Below are 15300 nucleotides of genomic sequence, written 5' to 3'. Positions count from 1 at the left end.
ATCTATCATATGAAATACTACTGGGTTGGAAATACACAGAATTTTACTTCCTTGTTCAAGTTACAAGTTTTAATGTTACATGCACAAGTACTGTGAAATGCCTTTCTTGCAAGCTCTAAACCCAACAATGCAGTAATCGACAACTAAATAATAATAAGTAATACTAAAAATAACATAAGGTAGAACAAAAACACACAAGAAATAAAAACAAGAAATATGAAGAGAACAAGAAAGTAAGTAAGCATACTATATACAAGGTCAGTCAGTTCCAGTACCATATTTACAATGTGCAGGGATATACTGGAGTGATAGTGGTAGATATGTATAGGGGTAAGGTGACTAGGCAACAGGGTATAAGTTACATTTACATTTACATTTAAGTCATTTAGCAGACGCTCTTATCCAGAGCGACTTTCAAATTGGTGCATTCACCTTATAATATCCAGTGGAACAACCACTTTACAATAGTGCATCTAAATCTTTTAAGGGGGGGTTAGAAGGATTACTTTATCCTATCCCAGGTATTCCTTGAAGAGGCGGGGTTTCAGGTGTCTCCGGAAGGTGGTGATTGACTCCGCTGTCCTGGCGTCGTGAGGGAGCTTGTTCCACCATTGGGGTGCCAGAGCAGCGAACAGTTTTGACTGGGCTGAGCGGGTACTGTGCTTCCTCAGAGGTAGGGAGGCGAGCAGGCCAGAGGTGGATGAACGGAGTGCCCTTGTTTGGGTGTAGGGCCTGATCAGAGCCTGAAGGTACGGAGGTGCCGTTCCCCTCACAGCTCCGTAGGCAAGCACCATGGTCTTGTAGCGGATGCGAGCTTCGACTGGAAGCCAGTGGAGAGAGCGGAGGAGCGGGGTGATGTGAGAGAACTTGGGAAGGTTGAACACCAGACGGGCTGCGGCGTTCTGGATGAGTTGTAGGGGTTTAATGGCACAGGCAGGGAGCCCAGCCAGCAGCGAGTTGCAATAATCCAGACGGGAGATGACAAGTGCCTGGATTAGGACCTGCGCCGCTTCCTGTGTGAGGCAGGGTCGTACTCTGCGAATGTTGTAGAGCATCAACCTACAGGATCGGGTCACCGCCTTGATGTTAGTGGAGAACGACAGGGTGTTGTCCAGGGTCACGCCAAGGCTCTTAGCACTCTGGGAGGAGGACACAAGGGAGTTGTCAACCGTGATGGCGAGATCATGGAACGGGCAGTCCTTCCCCGGGAGGAAGAGCAGCTCCGTCTTGCCGAGGTTCAGCTTGAGGTGGTGATCCGTCATCCACACTGATATGTCTGCCAGACATGCAGAGATGCGACTCGCCACCTGGTTGTCAGAAGGGGGAAAGGAGAAGATTAATTGTGTGTCATCTGCATAGCAATGATATGACAGACCATGTGAGGATATGACAGAACCAAGTGACTTGGTGTATAGCGAGAATAGGAGTGGGCCAAGAACAGAGCCCTGGGGGACACCAGTGGTGAGAGCACGTGGTGCGGAGACAGATTCTCGCCACGCCACCTGGTAGGAGCGACCTGTCAGGTAGGACGCAATCCAAGCGTGGGCGGCGCCGGAGATGCCCAGCTCGGAGAGGGTGGAGAGGAGGATCTGATGGTTCACGGTATCAAAGGCAGCAGATAGGTCTAGAAGGATGAGAGCAGAGGAGAGAGAGTTAGCTTTAGCAGTGCGGAGAGCCTCCGTGACACAGAGAAGAGCAGTCTCAGTTGAATGCCCAGTCTTGAAACCTGACTGATTAGGATCAAGAAGGTCATTCTGAGAGAGATAGCAAGAGAGCTGGCCAAGGACGGCGCGTTCAAGAGTTTTGGAGAGAAAGGAAAGAAGGGATACTGGTCTGTAGTTGTTGACATCGGAGGGATCGAGTGTAGGTTTTTTCAGAAGAAGTTAAACAGAGTAGCAGCAGCTTGTATGTGTGTGTGTGTGTGCGTGCGTGCGTACGTGTTGGAGTGACAGTGTGCGTGAGTGTGCATAGAGATAAAATAAAATACAAGGAGAAATATGTATACAGTCTACTTTATAATCATTTTTGTGCCACAACTAGGTGTTTGATGTAACATACGCTCATTAATGTAAAGGTAACGCAATATGTGCATTATTTGGTCTCAAGTGTTCCTGCTTTCAACATTTGATAAAACAGACCATTTCAAGCATTCATTTGCCACATGCATGAGAAGACAAGGGTGCATTAAGTAGCCACAAACAAAGACATATCCTCGAAGGCAGAACCTGTGAAAACGCGTACTTGAATGATGGATCCAAAACACTTTCAGCATGTGTCAAAAACAGGTCTGAAGTTTGTTGATTTCTCTGGAAGAACCAAAGTCTGATTTGGTATGATACCACTGGTGAACATCAACTTTGCTATCAGCTTCATGGCCAGACAACATGGTCTGGAATTACTCCTGGCCCAATTCATAAATGATGAAAAACACAAAACATAAGTCACATCAAATTCAAATCAGTTATCCTACATGAGAACAGCATACTTTTTGCTAACGTAACTGACTTTTTTAAATAGTTAGAACAAGCCAGATATTCAATCCAGATATTCAGATTTTCATAACTATAGTAGCTATTGATGCATGTCATTCCCGTTTGAATGTTACATGACCAGAATAATCTAATCAAAGCTTGTCGGTTAAATTGACATCAGTTGCCATTGAGGACATTATAATTCAACACATTAATATTGACGAAATAATTATATAAACTATGCATGACTTCATTTGATGTGTCTACATAGCAATGATGTTTTAAAAAGACCCATTGAAGTAAAGAACCAGAGTGCAGAGAACCTTGGCGTGACCCTGGACAACACCCTGCCGTTCTCTGTAAACATCAAAGCGGTGCAGGTTCATGCTCTACAACATCCATAGAGTACGACCCTACCTCACACAGGAAGCGTTGCAGGCCCTAATCCAGGCACTTGTCATCTCCTGTCTGGACTACTACAACTCACAGTTGGCTGGGCTCCCTGCTTTTGCCATCAAACCCCTGCAACTCATCCAGAATGCTGTAACCCACATTGTGTTAAACCTTCCCAAGTTCTCCCATGTCACCCCACTCCTCCGCACAATCCACTGGCTTCCAGACGAAGCTCGCATCCACTCCAAGACCATGGTACTTGCCTACAGAGCAGCAAGAGAAGCTGCCCCTCCCTACCTTCAGGCTATGCTCAAACCCTACACCTCAACCTGAATACTCCGTTCTGCCACCTCTGGTCTCTTGGCCCTCCCACCCCTACGGAAGGGCAGTTCCCTCTCAGCCTAGTCCAAGCTCTTCTCTGTCCTGGCACCCGAATGGTGGAACTAGCTTACCCTGGAGGCTGTGTCAGCAGAGTCCCTGCCCATCTTCCGAAAACATCTGAAACTCTACCTCTTCAAAGAGTATCTCAAGAACTTCCCATCAAACCAACTCCTTGAATGCCCTACTCCTTGAAGTTTGCAGTTGTGTCTAAAAAAACTATTTTGCGTAAAACATATTTTCTTTTACCCTTTAGTGTGTGTACTTTACTGTATTTATACTTGGGATATCGCTTTTCAACAGTAAAAGTAAAAAAAAACATAGCTGGAGGATTAACTTCCTTTGAATGACGAAGTGGCAGAAACACATAGGGTGCATTTGGATTGTTTCTGAGATGTAACTAAATTGAAATATGAAGCATGATTTATTAATCCATATTTATTGAAAAAACTCACAATTAGTTAGTGGCATTGAATAATTTCACCAAATGTTTCAGAGAATGTCCCTAGATTATTTTAAACTGTCAAACCACACCATTATTAAAATGTTTTGTCATATAGCAGATGTTCTTATCCAGAGCGATTTACAGGAGCAATTAGGATGAAGTGCCTTGCTCAAGGGCACATCAGGTAAAAAATACACCTAGCCAGCTCAGGGATTTCAACCAGCAACTTTTTGGTTACTGGCCCAGCACTCCTAACTGCTAGGCTACTTGCTGCCACTCTTTAGGTAGAGTTTCGTTGACATTTGTCAAAAAGGTTTCTGCAAAGGTTGCTCTTGTGCATTCTTGGTAAAAGAAAGTAGGTAGCACTGATGTAGTGTCCTTCCTTTGTTCACTCAACAAATTAAAACGCTCTTTTCCTTGCTGCCCGTCAAAAACATCCAGGTAACCAAAAGCATTAGGAACTTTCCTTTGCCTCAAAAGACTATTTGAATTCAGCCGTATACTCGAAAGAACCATTCCACTATACAGATAATGTGAGCCTAGGGCTCTGTGTTATTATTAAACATGATTGTACAACACAACACAGAACACAAGTTGTAGTTCTCTTAACCTATATTATGCCCTCTGATTAGCACACATATCATGTAATTAGTGTACAAACCATCCCATTTGTTTATTTGTTGGTATCTCATCTGTAAATTCCAGGTCGGCCTTTCGAGGACATTATTAATTGGATTTAATTGTGAAAGGTTGTCATCACAGAGACCAGAGGCTTGCCAGGGGAGCTGCTCTATGCCATCCACCCCATGTGGTGTTAGTGTGAGGAGGTGATGTGTGGTTCCTACTTTAGCTCCCTCTCTCTCCATCTGCCTCAGTCAAACCATCTCTGTCTTGTCAGGCAGTTTCCACTTATTAGCTCTCTTATTAGATATGACTGGGAGCCACTGCTGAAGTGGCTTATCCCACTTATAGACAGGCAGGCAGTGTACAAACATCTCCAGCAAAGCAGCAGAAACAAACACCATCAAAATCATATCAATGTTTTTTGAACCCATGCACAGATTTGCAGATGTTATCGCAGCTGCAGCAAAATGCTTGTGCTTCTAGCTCCAACAGTGCATTAATACCTAGCAATAGTACAACAACAACACACACATAATCCAGAAAAAATTATTATGACTACAATACAGTATATACAGTTGAAGTCGGAAGTTCACATACACTTAGGTTGGAGTCATTAAAACTTGTTTTTCAACCACTCCACAAATGTCTTGTTAACAAACTAGAGTTGTAGCAAGTCGGTTAAGGCATGACACAAGTCATTCTTCCAACAATTGTTGACAGACAGATTATTTCACTTGTAATTCACTCTATCACAATTCCAGCAGGGCAGAAGTTTACATACACTAGGTTGACTGTGCCTTTAAACACCTTGGAAAACAGCTTGACTGTGCCTTTAATCAGCCAAAACCTTAGAAAAAAAATTGTAGACCTCCACAAGTCTGGTTCATCCTTGGGAGCAATTCCCAAACGCCTGAAGGTACCACGTTCATCTGTACAAACAATAGTAAGCAAGCAGCCGTCATACCTCTCAGGAAGGAGACGCGTTCTGTCTCCTAGAGATGTACTTACTTTGGTGTGAAAAGTGCAAATCAATCCCATAACAACAGCAAAGGACCTTGTGAAGATGCTGGAGGAAACAGGTACAAAAGTATCTATATCCACAGTAAAATGAGTCCTATATTGACATAACCTGAAAGGCCACTCAGCAAGGAAGAAGCCACTGCTCCAAAACCGCCATAAAAAAGCCAGACTACGGTTTGCAACTGCATATGGGGGCAAAGGTCGGACTTTTTGGAGAAATGTCCTCCGGTCTGATGAAACAAAAATAGAACTGTTTGGCCATAATGACCATCGTTATGTTTGGAGGAAAAAGGGGGAGGCTTGCAAGCCGAAGAACACCATCCTAACCGTGAAGCACGGGGGTGGCAGCATCATGTTGTGGAGGTGCTTTGCTGCAGGAGGGACTGGTGCACTTCACAAAATAGATGGCATCATAAGGGAGGAAAATGATGTGGATATATTGAAGCAACATCTCAAGACATCAGTCAGGAAGTTAAAGCAAATGGGTCTTCCAAATCAACAATGACCCTAAGCATACTTCCAAAGTTGTGGCAAAATGGTTTAAGGACAACAAAGTCAAAGGTATTGGAGTGGCCATCACAAAGCCCTGACCTCAATCCTATAGAAAATTTGTTGGCAGAACTGAAAAAGCATGTGCGAGCAAGGAGGCCTACAAACCTAACTCAGTTACATCAGCTCTGTCAGGAGGAATGGGCCAAAATTTACCCAACTTATTGTGGGATGCTTGTGGAAGGCTACCCGAAACGTTTGCACCAAGTTAAACAATTTAAAGGCAAGCTACCATACTATGAATTGAGTGTATGTAAACTTCTGAACCACTGGGAATGTGATGAAAGAAATAAAAGCTGAAATAAATCACTACTATTATTCTGACATTTCACATTCTTAAAATAAACTGTTGACCCTAACTGACCTAGAAAGGGAATTTTTACTAGGATTAAATGTCAGGAATTTTGAAAAACTGAGTTTAAATATACTTGGCTAAGGTGTATGTAAACTTCCGACTTCAACTGTACTGTACATATAAAGTGGGTGAAACAGTATGTAAACATTATTAAAGTGACCAGTGTTCATCCACTCTATGTACATAGGGCAACAGACTCTACAGCGCAGGGTAGAATGCAAACTACTGGTCGGAGGCCAGCTAGTGGTGACTGTTTAACAGTCTGATGGCCTGGAGAGAGAAGCTGTTTCTCAGTCTCTCGGTCCCAGCTTTGATGCACATGTATTGTCTCCGCCTTCTAAATGGTCGTGGGGTAAACAGGCCGTGGCTTGGGTGGCTGAGATCCTTGATGATCTTCTTGGCCTTCCTGTGACACCAGGTGCTGTAGATGTCCTAGAGAGCAGGCAGTGTGCCCCCTGGAGAGCCCTGCGGTTGAGGACGGTGCAATTGCCTTAGCAGGTGGTGATACAGCCCGACATGATGCTCTCTATGGTACATCTATAGAAGTTGGTGAGGGTTTAACGGGCCAACGAAGCCAATTTTCTTCAGCCTCCTGAGGCACTGTTGCCAGAGATTTGCCAAAAATTACCAAATACAATTACAAAATAAAATGACAAAATATGATGAAGATGAATGTATCAAAATAAACTATGTATTTAATTAAAGTACATGTATTTTAAAATACAAAAACATATTTAGTTGAATTCACTGACTGTAAGACACTCTGGATGTCACGACATCCACCGAGGTCAGTCCCTCTCCTTGTTCGGGCGGCGTTCGGCGGTCGACGTCACTGGTCTTCTAGCCATCGCCGATCCACCTTTCATTTTCCATTTGTTTTGTCTTGTTTTCTCGCACACCTGGTTTGCATTCCCTCATTACTCGTCTTGCATATAACCCTCTGTTTCCCCCCATGTCTGTGTGTGGAATTGTTATGTGTAAATGTACGTGTACTCCAGGCTGGTTTGCGCCGGGTTATTGTAACCCGTGTGTGTTTCGTTTTCTGAGTGCCGTGTTTTGTTTGCCTCAACAAAGGGCTCCGTTTGCTACCCATATCTGCTCTTCTGTGCCTGACTTCTCTGCAGCCAGTAACACACTCCTTTACACTGGATAAGAGTGTCTGCTAAATGACCAAAATGTAAATGTACTGTATATGAACATAGCCAAATGAACTGCAAAGAACACTGTGTATTAGTATTGGACTTGTTTAGGAGCGGGGCTCATTAGAATAATACTCAGCATGCTTTGCAATTGTTCATTTTTACATTACATTTATATTTAGTTGATTTAGCAGACTCTCCTATCACACCACAGTGCCATCAGACTTCTGATACTAACAGGGTGAATGGGGGCCACAAAATGGTGAACTGCTTACAAAAGTATTTTGTATTTTGAAAATACAAATTACAGCTCTCAAAAGTATCTTGTTACAAAATACATTGGAGTGTAGTTCAGCCTAGTGTAATACAAATTACAAATCACTCAGAAGTAATTTAAATACATATTTCAGATATATAACAGAAATACTGCCCAGGGAACTTGAAGCTTTTGACCCTCTCCACTGCGGCCCCGTAAATATGGATGGGGGCATGCTTTCTCTGCTGTGTCTGCTGTCTTCTGTAGTCCACCGTCAGCTCCAACAGATCTCTGTGGACCAATGCGCTTCACAATCAATTGATTGGTCTGTTGGAGAGATGATTGCTGTTGTTTGTGCACTTTCCATGACAATCCTTTATCTTCAACGCTATTGCAGCCATGGGAGGTCATCAATGAATGAAGAGAGGAGAGTCCTCTGAGGAAAGCTTCAACAGGCTGAATGGAGTCTTGTCACCTTGTCACCAGCGCCTATAGGGAAAGTATTTCCAGCTGTGTACAGTAATTACGAATGTGTTCAACAGCACCTAAATTACATGTTGTGTGAACTTAATTATTATGCATTGAGAAAACTGCTATTGTCATCATTGAATAGGGATTACAGACTTGGCAGTTCTGCTATTATTGCTGGAAATAATTCAAAGTGGATAAGTAGGGGATAAATCAGAGACAGTCACACTTACATAAAAAGCTTCACAATCCAAAACAAAGACTGAGAAGCATTGTTATGCAGTACTTACTTTGTATTACTGTAAGGTTCTGTTTTTATTTTATTAGTCAACATTATGTTCTGTTTCGTTGTGTTCTTGAACGTAGCCCTGTCTTTCATTTTTGTTCATTGATTTCACCTGTGTTCGTCACTCACCTGGTCTCATCAGCTCCTTATTTAGTTCAGTTCATGCTGTTTGTGCCTTTGTGAGGTATTTTTTGTTTTGACTCTACTAAGTCTTTTCCTAGCTTGTTTGTGAGAACCAGTTATAGCCTTCAGTCCTAGTTTTGATTCACCTGCCTGTTTGTCTACCTGTGTATGACCATTGCCTGCCTGTGACCATGATTCCTGCCTTCTGTGAAGGCGAAATAAACACCTGCCGCGCTCTGTGGGTGAATCTACACCTTTTTCTCCCTGAGTATTCATTACAATTACATTGCATAACCATGTCTATACTATTTTGCCTAGAGAGCAACTGTTCTTAGTGCATGAGATTTCCTCCTCCTTGACCCATATCTACATTACTAACCTGTGACTTGGCAGTCAGAATCGATTAAAATGCAATTACTGAAGGATGATTAAAAGAAAACGAAGGCTGAGGAAGTAGCAGAGAATGAGAAAAGGAGCAAAAAGGAAACAAATACCAAAAAAGGAACCCTAAACTCAATCAACAAAGGCAGAGTGGAGGACAACAAGGGGAATCAAAGATGGTGCAACTCATTAGGAAGTGGAGAAGAGGATAATCAATCTTCACTTCTTTCCTACATCCAATCAGCAATCAAGAAAGTGGCCTAGAGTATCAAGATCACCGGGCTCAACATCAGAGTCTGGAATAGTGACACCTGATAAGAAGAGGGCGTTATGGAGGGGAGAAACTTCCCCTGGATCAGCCTCCTAGCCAAGAAAGGGATGTCCAGCTCTCAACCAAAACAGATTGCAAAACTATCAATCAGAGAGAGAGAGAGCAGATAGCAGGCAATGACAAAACATAAGAATACTACATGATTTGAATGGAGATGGAGAAAATGTATATAACTTTCTAGTCTCCTAAGTGACTGAAAAAACCCTAGTGTATTGTTGTATGACTAACACATTTTGAATGTCCAAGAGGGGAGAACATCGAAGAGTCTTGCAGGCATTGTTATATAAAAACAGAGGAAGCTTTAATTTTCCTAACGGTCAATCATGCTAAAGTGGTCTGAGATCCCTGAGTAAGATCAAAAGGCATATTTGGAGGACATCTGAATATAAGAAGTTAGATCCCAAAGTATGACGAGATTAGATCATTGCTTACTGGGTCGAATCTAGATGTTTTTTTGATGCCTTAAAGAAACCTGGCTTCGTAGTAACATTTTATATGATTGCTAACTGATGTTCCTGGATACAAATGTTTTAGAAGAAATAGAACCACTGGGAGAGGAGGGGCGTTTTATATACAGTACCAGTCAAAAGTTTTGACACACCTACTCATTCAAGGGTTTCTCTTTATTTTTTACTATTTTATACATTGTAGAATAATAGTGAAGACATCAAAACTATGAAATAACACATATGGAATCATGTAGTAACTAAAAAAGTGTAAAACAAATCAAAATATATTTTATATTTGAGATTCTTCAAAGTAGCCACTCTTTGCCTTGATGACAGCTTTGCATCAAGGCAGAAACAGTACATGGAGTACAGGACTCGATTAAGTGCAAAGAAGTGAAACATCTATAGAATCTCTAGGTGTAAGTGTGTCTCTGTCATCACACATTAATTGTAATATTCTAGTTGTGTATAATCCCCCTGCATGTGATATTATGTAAAATTAGAAGAACTACTTAAATATTTTAAATCCAAGTCAAAATGGCTGGTTTTTGGTGACTTTCCATATCAACAAAATGGAAAAACCGGGCAAAAGCAGTCATGACAAAGCTAGATTTCTGTCAAATGCTTCATGGGCCCACCAGAATAACCAGAAACAGTCAGACAGTATCCTGGCCTCAAAGCATTCGAGGTAAAATGTTTCTAACAAAGCACTAAGATGGTTTGAATCATATCTCAAGAACATGGAACAAAATGTAGTGATCAATAGCATCAGGTCTACAGCTGGGTGTCCCACAACAATCGGTTGTAGGTCCGATATTTTTGGTTTATACATAAATTATCTTCCTGAGGTATGTCCAGGGGCTACTATTCAGATGTATGCTGATGACACTGTAGTTTGGCAGTTCCCAAACTAAGGGTCGTGACCCGCCTGATATGAAAATAGGGTCACGGGAAAAAGTATTATATTATACAAAATAATATATAATATCATCTTTGTGTAATGTGGTTAACCTGAAAAATCTAAAAGAAAATTATTCTAATTTAAAATATAAAATTCAGCCAGAGAGTGCCCTTAGATCATGGCAAGAGGCTGCACTTGACTGTTGCACTTGAATCATTCCTACAGTGAATGGCTTACTATGCTATGAAACCACACACTATTGCAGAGACTTTGATATTACCGGCCACAATTGATATGGTGAAAACTGTAACGGCTGTCTATGGAAGAAGTGGACCAAAATGCGGCGGGGTTAGGGTTCGTCATATTTAATGTCACGAACACTATGCATTTACAAAAACAACAAAAACTGACAGCCAACACAGTCCTGTCAGGTGCAACCACATTGACAAGCACAATTACCCACGAAACACAAAGGAAACGTAGGCAACTTATGTGTGACTCCCAATCAACCACAACCCTCTACAGCTGTGCTTGATTGGAAGTCACACAGCCAAAATCAATGAAACAATAAAAAAAACACACTCCCTTCTGCCACGTCCTGACCCAACTACACCCTCTACTGGTCAGGACGTGACAGTACCCCCTCAAGGTGCAGACCCCGGGATGCACCTAAAAAAAGAACACACAAGAAAATCCCCAACAAAAAGGAACACCTAAACAATAAGGGAGGGAAGGGAGGGTGGCTGCCGTCACCGACGGCACTGTGCTACACCCTCCCTCCCCAACCCACCTATCCTGGAGGTGGCTCAGGTGCAGGACGTGGACCTCGCTCCACCTTCGGCGTCGCCCACTTTGGTGGCGCCGATAGCTGCGCCGGGCAGACGGGCCACTCGGGCTGACCCTGGCAGACAGACCACTCGGGCTTGGCCGGAGGACTGGAGGGCCACTCGGGCTGGGCCGGAGGACAGGAGGGCCCCTCGGGCTGGGCCGGAGGACAGGCAGGGCACCCTGGCAGATCCTGGCAGGCGGGCACCTCTGGCAGCTCCGGGCAGTCTGGCCACTCCGGCAGCTCCGGGCAGTCTGGCCACTCCGGCAGCTCCGGGCAGTCTGGCCACTCCGGCAGCTCCGGGCAGTCTGGCCACTCCGGCAGCTCCGGGCAGTCTGGCCACTCCGGCAGCTCCGGGCAGTCTGGCCACTCCGGCAGTTCAGGGCAGTCTGGCAACTCGGGCAAGTCAGGGCAGTCTGGCCACTCCGGCAGTTCAGGGCAGTCTGGCCACTCCGGCAGTTCAGGGCAGTCTGGCCACTCCGGCAGTTCAGGGCAACCGATTGTTGTGGGACACCCAGCTGTAGACCTGACTGGCGGGCAGCTCTGACGACTGTTGACTGGCGGGCAGCTCTGACGACTGTTGACTGGCGGGCAGCTCTGACGACTGTTGACTGGCGGGCAGCTCTGACGACTGTTGACTGGCGGGCAGCTCTGACGACTGTTGACTGGCGGGCAGCTCTGACGACTGTTGACTGGCGGGCAGCTCTGACGACTGTTGACGGGCGGGCAGCTCTGACGACTGTTGACGGGCGGGCAGCTCTGACGACTGTTGACTGGCGGGCAGCTCTGGTGACAGTTGACTGGCGGGCAGCTCTGGTGACTGTGGCAGTTCCGGCTCAGGATTCACCAGGCTGGGGAGACATAACGGAGCCCTGGCTCTGGGCGCAGGCCCTGGACTCACCAGTCTGGGAAGACCCGCTGGAGGCCTGGTTTGAGGAGGTGGCACAGGAGAGACCAGGGTGGAGAGACCCACTGGAGGACTGGTCTGCGGAGGAGACACGGGCTTGACCAGGCTAGGAAGACATGCAGGAGGCTTGGTTCTGGGCGTAGGCACAGGACGTGCAGGGCTGGGAAGACATACAGGAGGCCTGTTTCTGGGCGCAGGCACAGTCTTTACCAGACAACCAGCACGCACCTCAGGACGAGTATGGAGAGCTGCCTCAAGTGACATCATTCCCACGACACGCTCATTAGGGCGAATGCCGTACTTAATGCACCATACTAGCAGCTCTCTCATCTCTCTCTCTCCTAATTTCCCCATTAATCCCATCACAGTCTCTGTCTCATATCCCTCGCTCACCTCCAATGTCATCCCGACTGGCTCTGGTTCCGACCTCAGCTCCACCGACTGTCCCGTGTGCCCCCCCCAAAAAAATTATTGGGGCTGCCTCTCGCGCTCGTTGTGCTCTCTCTCCTCGTAATAGCGTCTCTCCGCTCTCGCCGCTTCAATCTCCCACTGCGGGAGGCGATATTCCCCAGCCTGAGTCCATGGTCCCTCTCCGTCCAGGATCTGTTCCCAAGTCCATTGGTCCATCACGCTGTACTCCTGCTGCTCCTTCCTCTTACGCCGCTTGGTCCGGGTTTGGTGGGTAATTCTGTAACGGCTGTCTATGGAAGAAGTGGACCAAAATGCGGCGGGGTTAGGGTTCGTCATATTTAATGTCACGAACACTATGCATTTACAAAAACAACAAAAACTGACAGCCAACACAGTCCTGTCAGGTGCAACCACATTGACAAGCACAATTACCCACGAAACACAAAGGAAACATAGGCAACTTATGTGTGACTCCCAATCAACCACAACCCTCTACAGCTGTGCTTGATTGGAAGTCACACGGCCAAAATCAATGAAACAATAAAAAACACACACTCCCTTCTGCCACGTCCTGACCCAACTACACCCTCTACTGGTCAGGACGTGACAAAAACAGTGTGTGGGGAGGCAGAGGCACAGAAACTCACATCAATACTTTTGTCAAATAACACTGTTAAACAAATAATTTATGTTATTGCTAACAATCAAGAGGAAACCGACTGAACAACTCAAAAACTCCCCAGCTTATGGTCTCCTGAGAGGGCGGAGATGCCCATGTACTGACTTTTGTTTGCTATACATGTCGGGGATGCTATTCACGAGGACATATTGTTCTGTCTCACGATTCCCGAGAATGAAAGGGCACAGGGGATGTGCAGTGTGCTGTGTGGCTATAGTGACGCAAACCAGATTCAATGGGGTCGAATAGTGGGCTTTTATACAGATGGGGCTCCATCTATGGCGTGACGGTGGGCAGGCCACTACACTCTAGTTATTAATGTGTCTCCCTCTGCTATATGGACGCATTTTATGATACACTGAGAGCAAACGGCGTCAAAAGAGCTGAGCACAACACTTGGAGATACAGTATACTGCAGCTGGTAACTTCAATTGTAAACTACATCAAACCGCATCCACTGCGCGCACGCTTGTTCGCAAAACTATGCGGAGATATGGGATCAGAGCATGACCATGTTCTATTTCATACCGATGGTGGTTATCGAGGGGGAATGTTGGAAATATTGAGAGTGGAACTGTTGTCATTCACAATGGATGTAAAAAAGAAAAAGAGACTTGGATGACTTTCTGTGTGATGAAAATAATGTTTCTCCTTGCCTATGTAACAGACATATTTGGGAAACTGAATGAGCTGAACGCAAGCATGCAGGGAAAATAAAAAACATTCTACAGATGAGTGACCAAATTAGTGGATTCAGCGGAAATAATTATTATTGGAGAGAGTCTTTGAAAAGCGAAACATGCCACATTCACTCGGCTGTGTATGTTTCTAACAGAAAACAGCATCAGTAAGTGTCCCACACAAGGGATGACTGCTCACCTCCAATGCTTGGAAGAGCACTTTGGGACTTACTTCCCAATCCATTTGACTATGATCCTGGCTCAATTGACATGCCAGTAAGTGAAATGGAACAGTTGATCGAGCTGTCATGTGACCGAATCCATTCACGGGTCACTACGGGGGAGCTTTGGTTCCTGACTCAAAAGGGAATACCCTGCCGTGTTAAAAGCACTGAACTCGGAACTGGGATCTTGGAAATGTCAAACTTCTGACTTCAGTGCCTTCAAGACAACTGAAGACAAAACTAGCTCCGACTGGGAAAAATAGTTTGGAATGGTCATCTAACTCGGAATTCCAACTCGGGAACTCGGGCCTCTTTCTAGAGCTCCGACTTTCTGACTTTCCGACCTGAAGACCACTGACATCACGATTTGACCTCGTATGTTTAAGTTCCTAGCTGTCTTGAAAGCACCATTAAACTCATGGTACCCTTCATCAGCTCATATCTGTCTGAAGCTGGATTCAGTGCTCTTGTCTGCATTAAAACCAAATATCCATCCAGGTTGGACGTGACAGCAGAGATCAGATGCGCACTGTCGTCCACGCCCACCGACTTTGATAAGCTCTGGCACGACATGCATCAAGCCACACCCATCTCATTAGTGGTGGAGCGATAAGATACATTACGTCAGACTAATTTGCAATTGACTTTCAAAGTAGCCCCACATTAAAAGTATGCGATGGTGAGTTGAGAAGACAATCAGAAATACTGTTAGAATATATTTCATTTGACTGTCTTAGCCCCAAATAAAAAAGTATACATTGGTTGTTAATTGCATATTTTTTTGCACATGGTTGGGGTTGCAAGAATTTTCAAATATCAAAATGGGGTCATGGGCCAATTTTTTTGGGGGGAAACCCTTGCTGTAGTTTATGTGGCAGGAAAAACATGTCTTGCGGTTACTGATCTGTTGACACAACATATGGTTTCAAGTGTAGAATGGCTTGATAACTCATGCTTGACATTGAATATCAAGACTTTTGTGATTTGCATTTCCTCCAGAAAAC

Source organism: Salmo salar, chromosome ssa15 (genome assembly GCF_905237065.1).
Source record: "Salmo salar chromosome ssa15, Ssal_v3.1, whole genome shotgun sequence".
In the NCBI taxonomy this organism is placed as follows: Eukaryota; Metazoa; Chordata; class Actinopteri; order Salmoniformes; family Salmonidae; genus Salmo; species Salmo salar.
The sequence above is the reverse complement of the archived record's forward strand: the minus strand, read 5'-3'. Positions refer to the sequence as shown.